This window comes from Schistocerca gregaria, chromosome 4 (assembly GCF_023897955.1).
Source record: "Schistocerca gregaria isolate iqSchGreg1 chromosome 4, iqSchGreg1.2, whole genome shotgun sequence".
In the NCBI taxonomy this organism is placed as follows: Eukaryota; Metazoa; Arthropoda; class Insecta; order Orthoptera; family Acrididae; genus Schistocerca; species Schistocerca gregaria.
The window spans coordinates 705,619,210-705,632,319 of NC_064923.1; the positions used below are offsets into that span (position 1 = coordinate 705,619,210).

General features: G+C 42.3%; 1 protein-coding gene and 1 pseudogene across 1 annotated transcript in view; both read right to left on the reverse strand.

Annotated features, from left to right (window-relative positions):
• LOC126266976 (uncharacterized) overlaps positions 1–13,110 on the reverse strand; it is a 182,735-nt gene that overhangs the window by 85,106 nt on the left and 84,519 nt on the right. The gene's annotated exons all lie outside the window — the stretch shown is intronic.
• On the reverse strand, positions 75–192 carry LOC126268445 (5S ribosomal RNA; annotated as a pseudogene).

The following is a 13,110-nucleotide window of genomic DNA, read 5'->3' on the forward strand; positions in this document are numbered from 1 at the left end:
TACAGATGTTAAGTCCCATAGTGCTCAGAGCCATTTGAACCATTTTTTTTTTTTTTTTTTTGCAGCCCGAAAAATGCCAACAGCGCAAGGCGGCCTGGATGGTCACCCATCCAAGTGCCGGCCACGCCCGACAGCACTTAACTTCGGTGATCTCACGGGAACCGGTGCATCCACTGTGGCAAGACCGTTGCCAAACGAGGGATAGACGGCTGACTATATGCTACGTAAGAGCCCTAATTTCTCTTATTTGTCTTAGAAACTCTTACGTGAAATGTACTGTGGCTGCAGTAGTCAGCAGTCAGCTGGAAATGTATATTCTCTAAATTTCTCAACAGTATTTTGCGAAAAAAAAGTCGTCCTCGCTCCATGGATTCCCATTTGAGTTCACGAAGCGTGTTGATCGAAGCTACCGGTAAGAAATCTATCAGGACGCTTCTGAATTGCTTTAACGTCTTACTTTAATCCGACATCAAGGGGACCCCTAACATTCTCTCTTGTGTAGAAGAGGCACACGTTTTTGAAATTCTGTCAATAGCCCGAAGACACTCTTGCGTCTTCCCTACTACAATTCGTAAGTGCTCATTCGATTTCGTATCGCTTTGCAACGTAAATGGTTGCGAAAACACACTTGACCTCTTGGCCACAAACAATCCAGAGCTGATAGAGTGCATCATGACTGATACAGGGATTAGTGATCACAAGGTCATTGTAGCTAGGCTCAATACCATTTCTTCCAAATCCATCAGAAACAAACGCAAAATAATTTTATTTAAAAAAGCGGATAAAGTGCCACTAGAAGCCTTCCTAAAAGACAATTTCCATTCCTTCCGAACTGACTATGCGAATGTAGACGACATGTGGCTCAAATTCAAAGATATAGTAGCAACAGCAATTGAGATATTCATACCTCATAAATTGAAAAAGGTCCGAACGCTGTTACAGAGGCAACGGAAAAAGCATGCGAAGTTCAGAAGAACGAGAAATCCCGAAGATGGGCTAAAATTTACAGACGCGCGAAATTTGGCACGGACTTCGATGCGAGATGCCTTTAATAGGTTCCACAACGAAACATTGTCTCGAAATTTGGTAGAAAATCCGAAGAAATTCTGGTCGTATGTAAAGTACACAAGCGGCAAGACGCAGTCAAAACCTTCGCTGCGCAGTGCCGATGGTACTGTTATCGACGACTGTGCCGCTAAAGCGGAGTTATTGAACGCAGTTTTCCGAAATTCCTTCACCAGGGAAGACGAATGGAATATTCCAGAATTTGAAACACGAACATCTGCCACCATGAGTTTCTTAGAAGTAGATACCTTAGGGGTTGCGAAGCAACTCAAATCGCTTGATACGGGCAAGTCTTCAGGTCCAGATTGTATACCGATTAGGTTCCTTTCAGATTACGCTGATACTATAGCTCCCTACTTAGCACTCATATACAACCGCTCGCTCACCGATAGATCTGTACCTACAGAGTGGAAAATTGCGCAGGTCGCACCAGTGTTCAAGAAGGGTAGTAGGAGTAATCCATTTAACTACAGACCTATATCATTGACGTCGATTTGCAGTAGGGTTTTGGAGCATATACTGTATTCAAACATTATGAATCACCTCGAAGGGAACGATCTATTGACACGTAATCAGCATGGCTTCAGAAAACATCGCTCTTGTGCAACGCAGCTAGCTCTTTATTCGCACGAAGTAATGGCCGCTATCGACAGGGGATCTCAATTTGATTCCGTATTTCTAGATTTCCGGAAAGCTTTTGACACCGTTCCTCACAAGCGACTTCTAATCAAGCTGCGGAGCTATGGGTTATCGTCTCAGTTGTGCGACTGGATTCGTGATTTCCTGTCAGGAAGGTCGCAGTTCGTAGTAATAGACGGCAAATCATCGAGTAAAACTGAAGTGATATCAGGTGTTCCCCAGGGAAGCGTCCTGGGACCTCTACTGTTCCTGATCTATATAAATGACCTGGGTGACAATCTGAGCAGTTCTCTTAGACTGTTCGCAGATGATGCTGTAATTTACCGTCTAGTAAGGTCATCCGAAGACCAGTATCAGCTGCAAAGCAATTTAGAAAAGATTGCTGCATGGTGTGTCAGATGGCAGTTGACGCTAAATAACGAAAAGTGTGAGATGATCCACATGAGTTCCAAAAGAAATCCGTTGGAATTCGATTACTCGATAAATAGTACAATTCTCAAGGCTGTCAATTCAACTAAGTACTTGGGTGTTAAAATTACGAACAACTTCAGTTGGAAGGACCACATAGATAATATTGTCGGGAAGGCGAGCCAAAGGTTGCGTTCCATTGGCAGGACACTTAGAAGATGCAACAAGTCCACTAAAGAGACAGCTTACACTACACTCGTTCGTCCTCTGTTAGAATATTGCTGCGCGGTGTGGGATCCTTACCAGGTGGGATTGACGGAGGACATCGAAAGGGTGCAAAAAAGGGCAGCTCGTTTTGTATTATGGCGTTATAGGGGACAGAGTGTGGCAGATATGATACACGAGTTGGGATGGAAGTCATTACAGCATAGACGTTTTTCGTCGCGGCGAGACCTTTTTACGAAATTTCAGTCACCAACTTTCTCTCCCGAATGCGAAAATATTTTGTTGAGCCCAACCTACATAGGTAGGAATGATCATCAAAATAAAATAAGAGAAATCAGAGCTCGAACAGAAAGGTTTAGGTGTTCGTTTTTCCCGCTCGCTGTTCGCGAGTGGAATAGTAGAGAGATAGTATGATTGTGGTTCGATGAACCCTCTGCCAAGCACTTAAATGTGAATTGCAGAGTAGTCATGTAGATGTAGATGTAGATGTAGATGTAGATGTTACCCTCGATATTTAGTTGACGCAACTACGACAAGCAGCAAAACGCTAATACTATATTTAAACATCACAAGGTTGTTTCTCCTACTCATCTGCATTAACTAACATTTTCTGCATTTGCCTCAAGCTGCCATTCTCCGCAGCAAACAGAAATTCTGCCTAAAGCATCATGTATCCTAGTCAGTCAAGGACATACTTTCCAGAATACTACAGCGTCATAACCAAACAGTAGTCTTCCTATCCGTCAGTCTATTTATGTACGCCGGCCGCGGTGGTCTCGCGGTTCTAGGCGCGCAGTCCGGAACCGCGCGACTGCTACGGTCGCAGGTTTGAATCCTGCCTCGGTCATGGATGTGTGTGATGTCCTTAGGTTAGTTAGGTTTAAGTAGTTCTAAGTTCTAGGGGACTAATGACCACAGCAGTTAAGTCCCATAGTGCTCAGAGCCATTTGAACCATATTTATGTACGTAGAAAACAGGAGCGGTTCTGTCACACTTGCCTTGGACATTCCTGATGAACTCTCACCGTCAAGGACAACGTGCTGGCTGCTACCACTTAACAAGGCTTCGAACCACTCACATATCAGGGAACCTATTCCGTACGCTCGAAACTTCGTTAATAGCCTGGATAGGGGCACCATATCAACTACTTCCCGGGAATCAAAAAATATTGAACCTGCTCGTTGTCCTTCACCCGTGGCCGGCTGCGATGGCCGTGCGGTTCTAGGCACTTCAGTCCGGAACCGTGCGACCGCTACGGTCTCAGGTTCGAATCCTGCCTCGGGCATGGATGTGCGTGATGTCCTTAGGTTAGTTAGGTTTAAGTAGTTCTAAGTTCTAGGCGACTGATGACCTCATTTGCTAAGTCCCATAGCGCTCAGAGCCATTTGAACCATTTGAACCTTCACCCATGGTTCTCAGGATATCGTGCAAGAAAAAGGCAAGCTGAATCACGTGCGAGCACTGTTTTCTAATATCCGTACTGATTCATGGACGAAAGCTTTTAAGTCTCAAGGAAATTTATTATATTTGAACTGAGAATGTGTTCCACATTTCTGCAACATATCAGTGCTAAGGATATGGGTCTGTAATATTGCGGGTCCGTTCTTTCCCATATACAGGAATCACCAGCGCTTTTTTCCAGTCGCTTGGGACTATGCGCTGTCGAGAGAATCGCTATAAAAATGCACACTAAGTAAGAGCCAGAGAGTATTCTCAGCATAGACGAAGTCTTCGACAGTCAAAAGATGGTATGTCTGCACGATACTCCAGCGTGAATGATTATTTAAATGCGAAATTTAAAGGTTTAGCTTTCCATTTGCAGTCTTCTATTGCCACATTAGACTTGTCGACGAATGACTCGGTGGAAATCTTCTACCCGCTTAGTGATTTTAGGTAGGTTTTCTTTAAAGTCAGTCTTTAAAGTCAGTGAAGATGGTATACTCAGTGATGAAACAAAGCAGTAGGCCCTGCCAGAAATATCGAATCTTAGACGGTAAAACACTTGATAATGTCACTTTGAAGCCGAAGTCATGATTGTGTAACTGTAAATGTAACACTGTAAATAAACAACAATCTAATGACGGTATTGACTTTAAAAAAATATATTATGACTGTGGCCACGCATTGTGAAAAAACAATTATTAGGTAGGGTTCTCGGCAAGATACGTCGCTAAGGTAAGACGTGGAAGTTGTACTCTTCGTGCAACGATCTTTTTGTAGACCAGCTTTTGCCTGTCGACGTTTTCACAATCTCTCCTTCCTCAGCATTTTACGGATTGTGTTATTAAACCACGGTGGGTATTTTCCGTCCTTAATTGCTTACTCAGCACATACTCGCCGAGACTGCGATTTATAATCAGTTTAAACTTTGACCATATTGTAACTAAGTGGTACCCAGCCATTGTTTAAGTAGGGTGCTAAAAACTGATTACCTTCGCTTTCCAGCATAAATATTCCCCGTGCCTTCTTGATGGATTTAGTAACCATCGTCGCTATTTTGACATCATTATCATTAATCTCTATATCTATACTGACAATGTAGACAAGGAAGAGCAGGATCCCTTCCAATTGACAACCTTTTTTCTCCAGTCATCAGTCTTCTCATTTGTTTGATGCGACCCGCAACGAATTCCCCTCCTGTGTCAAACTTTTCATCTAAGAATAGAACTTCAACTTGCGTTCTCAGTTACTTGCTGGGTGCATTCCAATCTCTATTATCCCCTATGGTTTTTACCCTCTATAGCTCCCACTACCATGGAAGCTATTTCCTGATGTTGCAACACATGTCTTATCATTCTGTCCCTTCTTATTGCCAATGCTTTCCATTCGTTCCTTTCCTCGTAGATTCTGCGGAGAACCTTCTCATTTCTTACCTTGTGTTTAATGATACTAGTAGACTTCTGACGGCCAGGAATGCCCTTTTACCAATGCTAGTCTGCTTTTCTATGTCCTCCTTCCTCCGTCCATCATTCGTTATTTTGCTGTCTAGGTAGCAGAATTCTTCAACTTCGTCATATTCGTGACCCCATTCTGATACTGAGTTTCTCTCTGTTTTCATTTGTGATACTTCTCATTACTTTAGTCTTACTTAGAATCACTCTCAAACCGTGTTCTGTACTCATTAGACTGTGCATTACATTTATCACATCTAGTAGTTCTTCTTCTGATCGTCATCTAACAGATTCTCAATTTTCCTTTCCATTCTTTTGTACATTATTATTGTCAGCAACTTGGATGAACTATCAAGCTGACTATGTAATAATTCCTGCACTTATCTGCTCTTGCAATCTTCGGAATTGTGTGGATGATGCGTTTTCGAAAGTCTGATGGTATATCACTAATCTCATACAGTATCAACATGAATAATCGTTTGGTTGCCACTTCCCCCAATGATTTTAGAAATTCTGCCTTATTTGATCTTAAGTCGTCCAAAGCTCTTTTATATCCTCTCTTTAATATGCATCCTTTATCCCTTTCCTGTGGACTCCGGTTTTTTTTTTTTTTTATATCGCGTCATCAGACAACTGCTCCCCTTCACAGGGATCTTCAATGTACTCTTTCAACCTATGCGCTCTCTCTTCTGCATTTAACAGAGGAATTCCCATTGCACTCTTAATGATACCGGCGTTGCTTTTAATTTCACCGAAGGTTGTTTTGACTTTTTTATATGCTGTGTCAGTCCTGCCGACAATTATTCCTTTTTCGATTTCTTCACATTTTTCATGCAGCTATTTCGTCTTAGCTTCCCTGCACTTGTTATCTATTTCATTCCTCAACGACTTGTATTTCTGTACTCCTGAATATCCTTGAACATATTTTTACTTCCTTCTTTCGTCGCTCGACTGAAGTATATCTTCTGTTACCCATGGCTTTTTCGCAGTTACCTTCCTTGTATTTACGTTTCCATTTCCTGCCTCTTTGGTGTCCGATTCCTCTTCAACTGAACTGCCTATTGAGGTACTCATTTTCGGAGTATCTCTAGCCTCAGAGAACTTCAAGAGTGTCTCTTCACTTCTTAGTATTTCCGTATCCCGCTTCTTTGCTCATTGATTCTTCATGACTAGTCTCTTAAACTTCAGCCTACTGTTCATCATTACTAAATTATGATCGAAGTCTACGTCTGCTGTTGGGTACGCCTTAGAATCAATAACTGATTTCGGAATCTCTGCCTGACCATGATGTAATCTGACTGAAATCTTCCCTTATCTACCGAATTTTCTCGAGTGTGCCTCGTCGTCTTGTGATTGGTGAGCAGAATATTCGGTATTACAAGTTGAAATTTATCGCCGAACTCAATTAGTCTCTCTCATTCCTACTACCAAGCTAATATTCTCCTGTAACACTTTCTTCTTCTGTTTCCACTACAGTCGCATCCAATCTCGCATGAGTATTAGATTTTCGCTCCCTTTACTTACTGATTTACCCGTTCAGTATCCTCAGATACTTTACCTTCTACCTGATTTTTTTAGTGATACTCCCGCTGTATGAATAGAAGTGCAAAAAATGTTCAAATGTGTGTGAAATCTTATGGGACTTAACTGCTAAGGTCATCAGTCCCTAAGCTTACACACTACTTAACCTAAATTATCCTAAGGACAAACACACACACACATGCCCGAGGGAGGACTCGAACCTCCGGCGGGACCAGCCGCACAGTCCATGACTGCAGCGCCTTAGAGCGCTCGTGAGTAGTAGTCCTTGTCGAAAAAACATATCTATTCACATAGGCGAGATCTATCGTTAGTAAATGGAGAACATCTCTAAAACGCTAAATACTGTATACTGCCGACTTTTACTTCTGGACCCTACAGCACAGCTGTTATTGGAAACTGCTAACCAATAAACAGGTGTACGCCACACTATTATGTCTAAAGTTCGGTAGTACTGGTAGAGCACATAAGTGAGATTGTAAATGGTTGGACTACCGGTAGTATTGGTAGCTTTGGTAGGAAAAGAAACATAAATGAATGTGTGACAGAGAAAATTGGACCAGACGCATTCTTTTGTTTTTTGTTTGTGCTTTGCACATAATTAGAAACGCACATCGCTTAGTGTTAGTCCAACGTACAATATCCATACAAAATGTTAATTCCATTTCAGAAGTAATAAAAATTAATTGATCGCGTAATGTCGGCACTCTTAGGTAACCAGAGCAATTTCTTCTGATGCAGGTATAGCTTAAATGCACAAACACAGAATGTCTCTATAATTATAGTTGTTATTATGTACTTAATAAAACTTTCTTTACCAGTAACAAAGGCAAGACATTCCTGTTATAATTGATAAAAGCGAAAGTTGTTTATGACTAATAGAAACATGTTTTGTAAAAGATCGACGAAGTTTTGAAAGGGTGTTTGATGTGGTTTTGTTTTGCGTTTTTTTCATTCTACTTTTTTTGAGGATATTACTTTTTCTACAGCTGTGTGATAAATATGTGTTTTTTTATTTTTAGTTCATTATCCCTGTTTCATGTTACAAATCTACCATTTTCGAATAAAAACTGAATGAAACAATGAAAGTTTCAATTTCGCCATAAACACTGCTTGTTTTTAAGTGACAGATAGGAGAATAATTATGTAGACCAAAAATGTTACCTGGGTTACACGATCCTTTATGTATCCTCACACAGTTTCCGGCAGCTGACTTCTTTCGGTTTCTAAGGAAACTAATAAGACAGTGATCACATATGGAACCAAAGCCATCGGAATTAAGTAACGCCTAATATGTCTGCAACACACATAACGTACAAGAAACACCGTTAGTGCTTGGAGAACAACCTGTGCTCTACGCGTACTTGTGACAGTTCTCGGTAATCTATGGTAGTTTTAGAACACCTGAGGCTTGCCGCCTTGTATCGCCCTTGTGTAGAGCCTGTGTATCGTGAGAATGACACATGTGTGTACAGTGACAGATGGTCTGAAGCTGGTTCAGTCGAGTACGTAGTTCTGATTTTCACCTGCTAGAGAACAATAGCACACAAAGACATTCAAGAAACAGGTCAAGAGAATGTTTTTGTGAATTGTTCTGGTTATTTCTTGAAAGTCTATTTGTTTATTTATGCTTGTATAGTATTGTATATGCTTTTAGTAGTGTGAATGATGTGTGATGTGATCTAAAGTAAATATGTGGGTTATTGTTCTACTGATGAAAATTTTACGAACTAGTGTGAGAAAGTTTTAAGCGAGTGTGAATGCAGACGAAGGGGAATTTTGTATTATAATATGTTAAGTAAGTTTATGGTAAAATGACAACTAATTTGAGTGCAAATGAAATTAGTTAATAGCGTAAAGTATAAACAAAATATCAGGATGTTAAATATTTATTTTGGGAAAGAGCACAGTTTGAAAGTGTGTAATATGTTGATTGGTTAGTCATGAAAAGAGCGGACTAACGCCGGAAAATAATGTTTTTCTGTTGACCTTAAAGAAAAGTGATCAGTCAGAACGAAGTATTTTTCGCGCGTCTTTGGTATTGGACACATAGAGTGCATACAGCAGTGTAAAAAAGTCGGAGTCCTGCCATTCAATGGTACGGTCGTGTGTAGTATGAGCTCCGAGGGAAGTTATTATTTGCCGGTTTTAGTTATGCTACATGTTTCAAAAGTGTTTTAAAGTGAAGACATATTTATTCCGGCGTGTTTTTTTTTTTTTTTTTTTTTTTTTTTTAGAAATTACGGATTTTTAAAGTAATTTTGTGTGTGAGAAAAGACAGCAATTCCGCGTGGCATATTGAGCAGATCGGTGACTAAAAACCTGAGAGCATTAGACACAGATCAACTTAATAACATTGCTAGCATTTTCATTTAAGAACAATCCGTGCTTAGTAGCTGTTCAGATTTCGGGAAATACGTTACCATAAACTTGCTAACGTGGATGAAAGGGTTTGTGCATGACTGTGTTAAGATTAGCACGGACTTGGCATTGAACGAGTACATGTCAAGGTTCAGAATATACCGAAGCTTTGCCAGTATTCCCCCGTTTGATTCAAAATTAAGACCTTTTCCCGATTCTTGGAATAGTTACGTTGTATGGAGCCTGGTACGAGTTGCACTAAGGCAGGTTTCTGCTCGGTTTACTACCGGCGATCTACTGTAACGAGTTCACAGGCAGGTGCAGGTAAAAGGACGAAAGGAACCGGGCCGCCGCAATTCCACGCCCCGATTCGTAGAACGTTACTCTTTCGTTGGTTATTAAACTTTTCCTCGATGTCACCTCACCCTTAGCAGTCTCTTCCAAGAGGTCTAAATGAGGGTTTAGTTCGGAATATTTTGCCAATGGAAGGATGATCATGACATTTTTTCAGTTGCAGGCCACATGTCCTGTGGATACATAATACACTCAGTTCGGATACCTCCTGACATCGTGTCGCACTCTTTTACTCCAGCGTAGTGCAGCGACTCCACGTCATATGTATTCCAGAAGTCGCTGAAGTCCCCTACAGGAATACTGAGCCATGGTACATTTATAGCCATCCATAATTGCGAAAATATTACTGGTGCAGGATTTTGTGCACGAACGGATCTCTCTACTATGTCCCATAAATTTTCGATGACATTAATGTCGGGCAATCTGGGTGGCCAGATCATTCTCTCGATTTGTCCAGAATATTCTGAGTGCATTGTCAACCGTAAAAATGAAGCCTACAAACGCCTGCAGAAGGTCTTCAAGTGGCCGAATATATCTATATGCAGGCAATGATCGGTTCAGTTGGATCAGAGGACCCAGTCCATAGCATCTAAACACAGCCCCACACAGCTATGGTGTCACCATCAGCTTGCACAGTGCCCTGTCGACAACTTCGGTCCACGGCGTCTTTCGATCTGCGCCACTCTCGAACCCTACCATTATCCCTTACCCTGAAATCGAGACTCATCTAGCCACGTCATGGCTTTCCAGTCGTGTAGGGTCCAACAGATATGGATACGGGGCCAGGAGAAGCGCTGCAGGGGACGTTGTGTTGTTAGCAAAGGCACTCGCGTCGGTCGTCTGCTGCCATAGCCCATTAAAGTCAAATTTATTTGCACTGTCCTAACGGCAGTGTTAGCCGTACGTCCGACATTGATTTCTACTGTTATATCAAGCAGTAATGCTTATCTGTTGCCACTGAAAACTCTACGCAGACACCGCTGTTCTTGGTCTTTAAGTAAAGGCCGTTGGCCGCTGCATTATCTGTGGTGAGATGTAACGCCTGAAATTTGGTATTCTCGGCACACTCTTGTCACTGCGGATGTCGGACAAAAATCTTGGATTTCATGGTCGAGCGGCTGCTCATAAACCACGGATCACGCTGGTAAATACCAAACGACGCCTTACTTGGTGTAAGGAGCGTAAACATTAAACGAGTGAACGGTGGAAAAACGTTGTGTGGAGTGACGAATCGTGGTGCACAATGTGGCGATCCGATGGCATGGTGTGGGTGTGGCGAATGCCCGGTGAACGTCATCTATCAGCGTGTGTAGTGCCAACCGTAAAATTCAGAGGCGGTGGTGTTATGGTGTGGCCGTGCTTTACATGGAGGGGTCTTGCACCCCTTGTTGTTTTTGCGCGGCACTATCACAGCACAGGCCTACATTGATATTTTAAGCACTTTCTTGCTTCCCACTGATGAAGAGCAATTCGAAGATGGCGTTTGCTCCTTTAACACGATCGAGCACCTGTTCATAAAGCATGGCCTGTGGCGGAGCGGTTACACGACAATAAAATACTTGTAACGGACTGGCCTGCACAGAGTCCTGACCCGAACCCTATACAACACCTTTGGGATGATTTGGAATGTCGACGCCGGCCGCGGTGGTCTAGCGGTTCAGGCGCTCAGTCCGGAACCGCGCGACTGCTACGATCGCAGGTTCGAATCCTGCCTCGGGCATGGATGTGTGTGATGTCCTTAGGTTAGTTAGGTTTAATTAGTTCTAAGTTCTAGGGGACTGATGACCACAGATGTTAAGTCCCATAGTGCTCAGAGCCATTTGAACCATTTTTTGGAATGCCGACTTCGTGCCAGGGCTCACCGAGCGACTTCGCTACCTCTCGTTAGTACAGCTCTCCTTGAAAAATGGAATGCCATTCCCCAAGAAACCTTCCAGCACCTAATTGAACGTATGTCTGTGGGAGTGGAAGGTGTCATCAAGGCTAAGGGTGGGCCAACACCATGCTGAATTCCAGCGTTACCGATGGAGGGCGCCACGAACTTGTAAGTCGTTTTCAGCCAGGTGTTCGTATACTTTTGATCACATAGTGTATGACCTGTCAGATCTCGATAACATTTCAAATTGGTGCAAAGATTGGAACTTTTAAAAAAATGATAAACTGTTCCCAAAAATCGAAACAGAAAATTAGTGTCGTATGACTGCAATATCATTGCGTCACAATTAAGTTCCCCCCCCATGAACCATGGACCTTGCCGTTGGTGGGGAGGCTTGCGTGCCTCAGCGATACAGATGGCCGTACCGTAGGTGCAACCACAACGGAGGGGTATCTGTTGAGAGGCCAGACAAACGTGTGGTTCCTGAAGAGGGGCAGCAGCCTTTTCAGTAGTTGCAGGGGCAACAGTCTGGATGATTGACTGATCTGGCCTTGCAACATTAACCAAAACGGCCTTGCTGTGCTGGTACTGCGAACGGCTGAAAGCAAGGGGAAACTACAGCCGCAAATTTTTCCCGAGGACATGCAGCTTTACTGTATGATTAAATGATGATGGCATTCTCTTGGGTAAAATATTCCGGAGGTAAAATAGTCCCCCAATCGGAACTCCGGCCGGGGACTACTCAGGAGGATGTCGTTATCCCGAGAAAGAAAACTGGCGTTCTACGGATCGGAGCGTGGAATGTCAGATCCCTTAATCGGGCAGGTAGGTTAGAAAATTTAAAAAGGGAAATGGATAGGTTAAAGTTAGATATAGTGGGAATTAGTGAAGTTCGGTGGCATGAGGAACAAGACTTCTGGTCAGGTGACTACAGGGTTATAAACACAAAATCAAATAGGGGTAATGCAGGAGAATGTTTAATAATGAATAGGAAAATAGGAATGCGAGTAAGCCACTACAAACAGCATAGTGAACGTATTATTGTGGCCAAGATAGATACGAAGCCCACACCTACTACAGTAGTACAAGTTTATATGCCAACTAGCTCTGCAGATGACGAAGAAATTGAAGAAATGTACGATGAAATAAAAGAAATTATTCATATAGTGAAGGGAGACGAAAATTTAATAGTAATGGGTGACTGGAATTCGAGTGTAGGAAAAGGGAAAGAAGGAAACATAGTAGGTGAATATGGATTGGGGCTAAGAAATGAAAGAGGAAGCCGCCTAGTAGAATTTTGTACAGAGCACAACTTAATCATAGGTAACACTTGGTTTAAGAATCATGAAAGAAGGTTGTATACGTGGAAGAACCCTGGAGATACTAAAAGGTATCAGATAGAGTATATAATGGTAAGACAGAGATTTAGGAACCAGGTTTAAGTTGTAAGACATTTCCAGGGGCAGATGTGGACTCTGACCACAATCTATTGGTTATGACCTATAGATTAAAACTGAAGAAACTGCAAAAATGTGGGAAATTAAGGAGATGGGACCTGGATAAACTGAAAGAACCAGAGGTTGTACAGAGTTTCAGGGAGAGCATAAGGGAACAATTGACAGGAATAGGGGAAAGAAATACAGTAGAAGAAGAATGGGTAGCTCTGAGGGATGAAGTAGTGAAGGCAGCAGAGGATAAAGTAGGTAAAAAGACGTGGGCTGCTAGAAATCCTTGGGTAACAGAAGAAATATT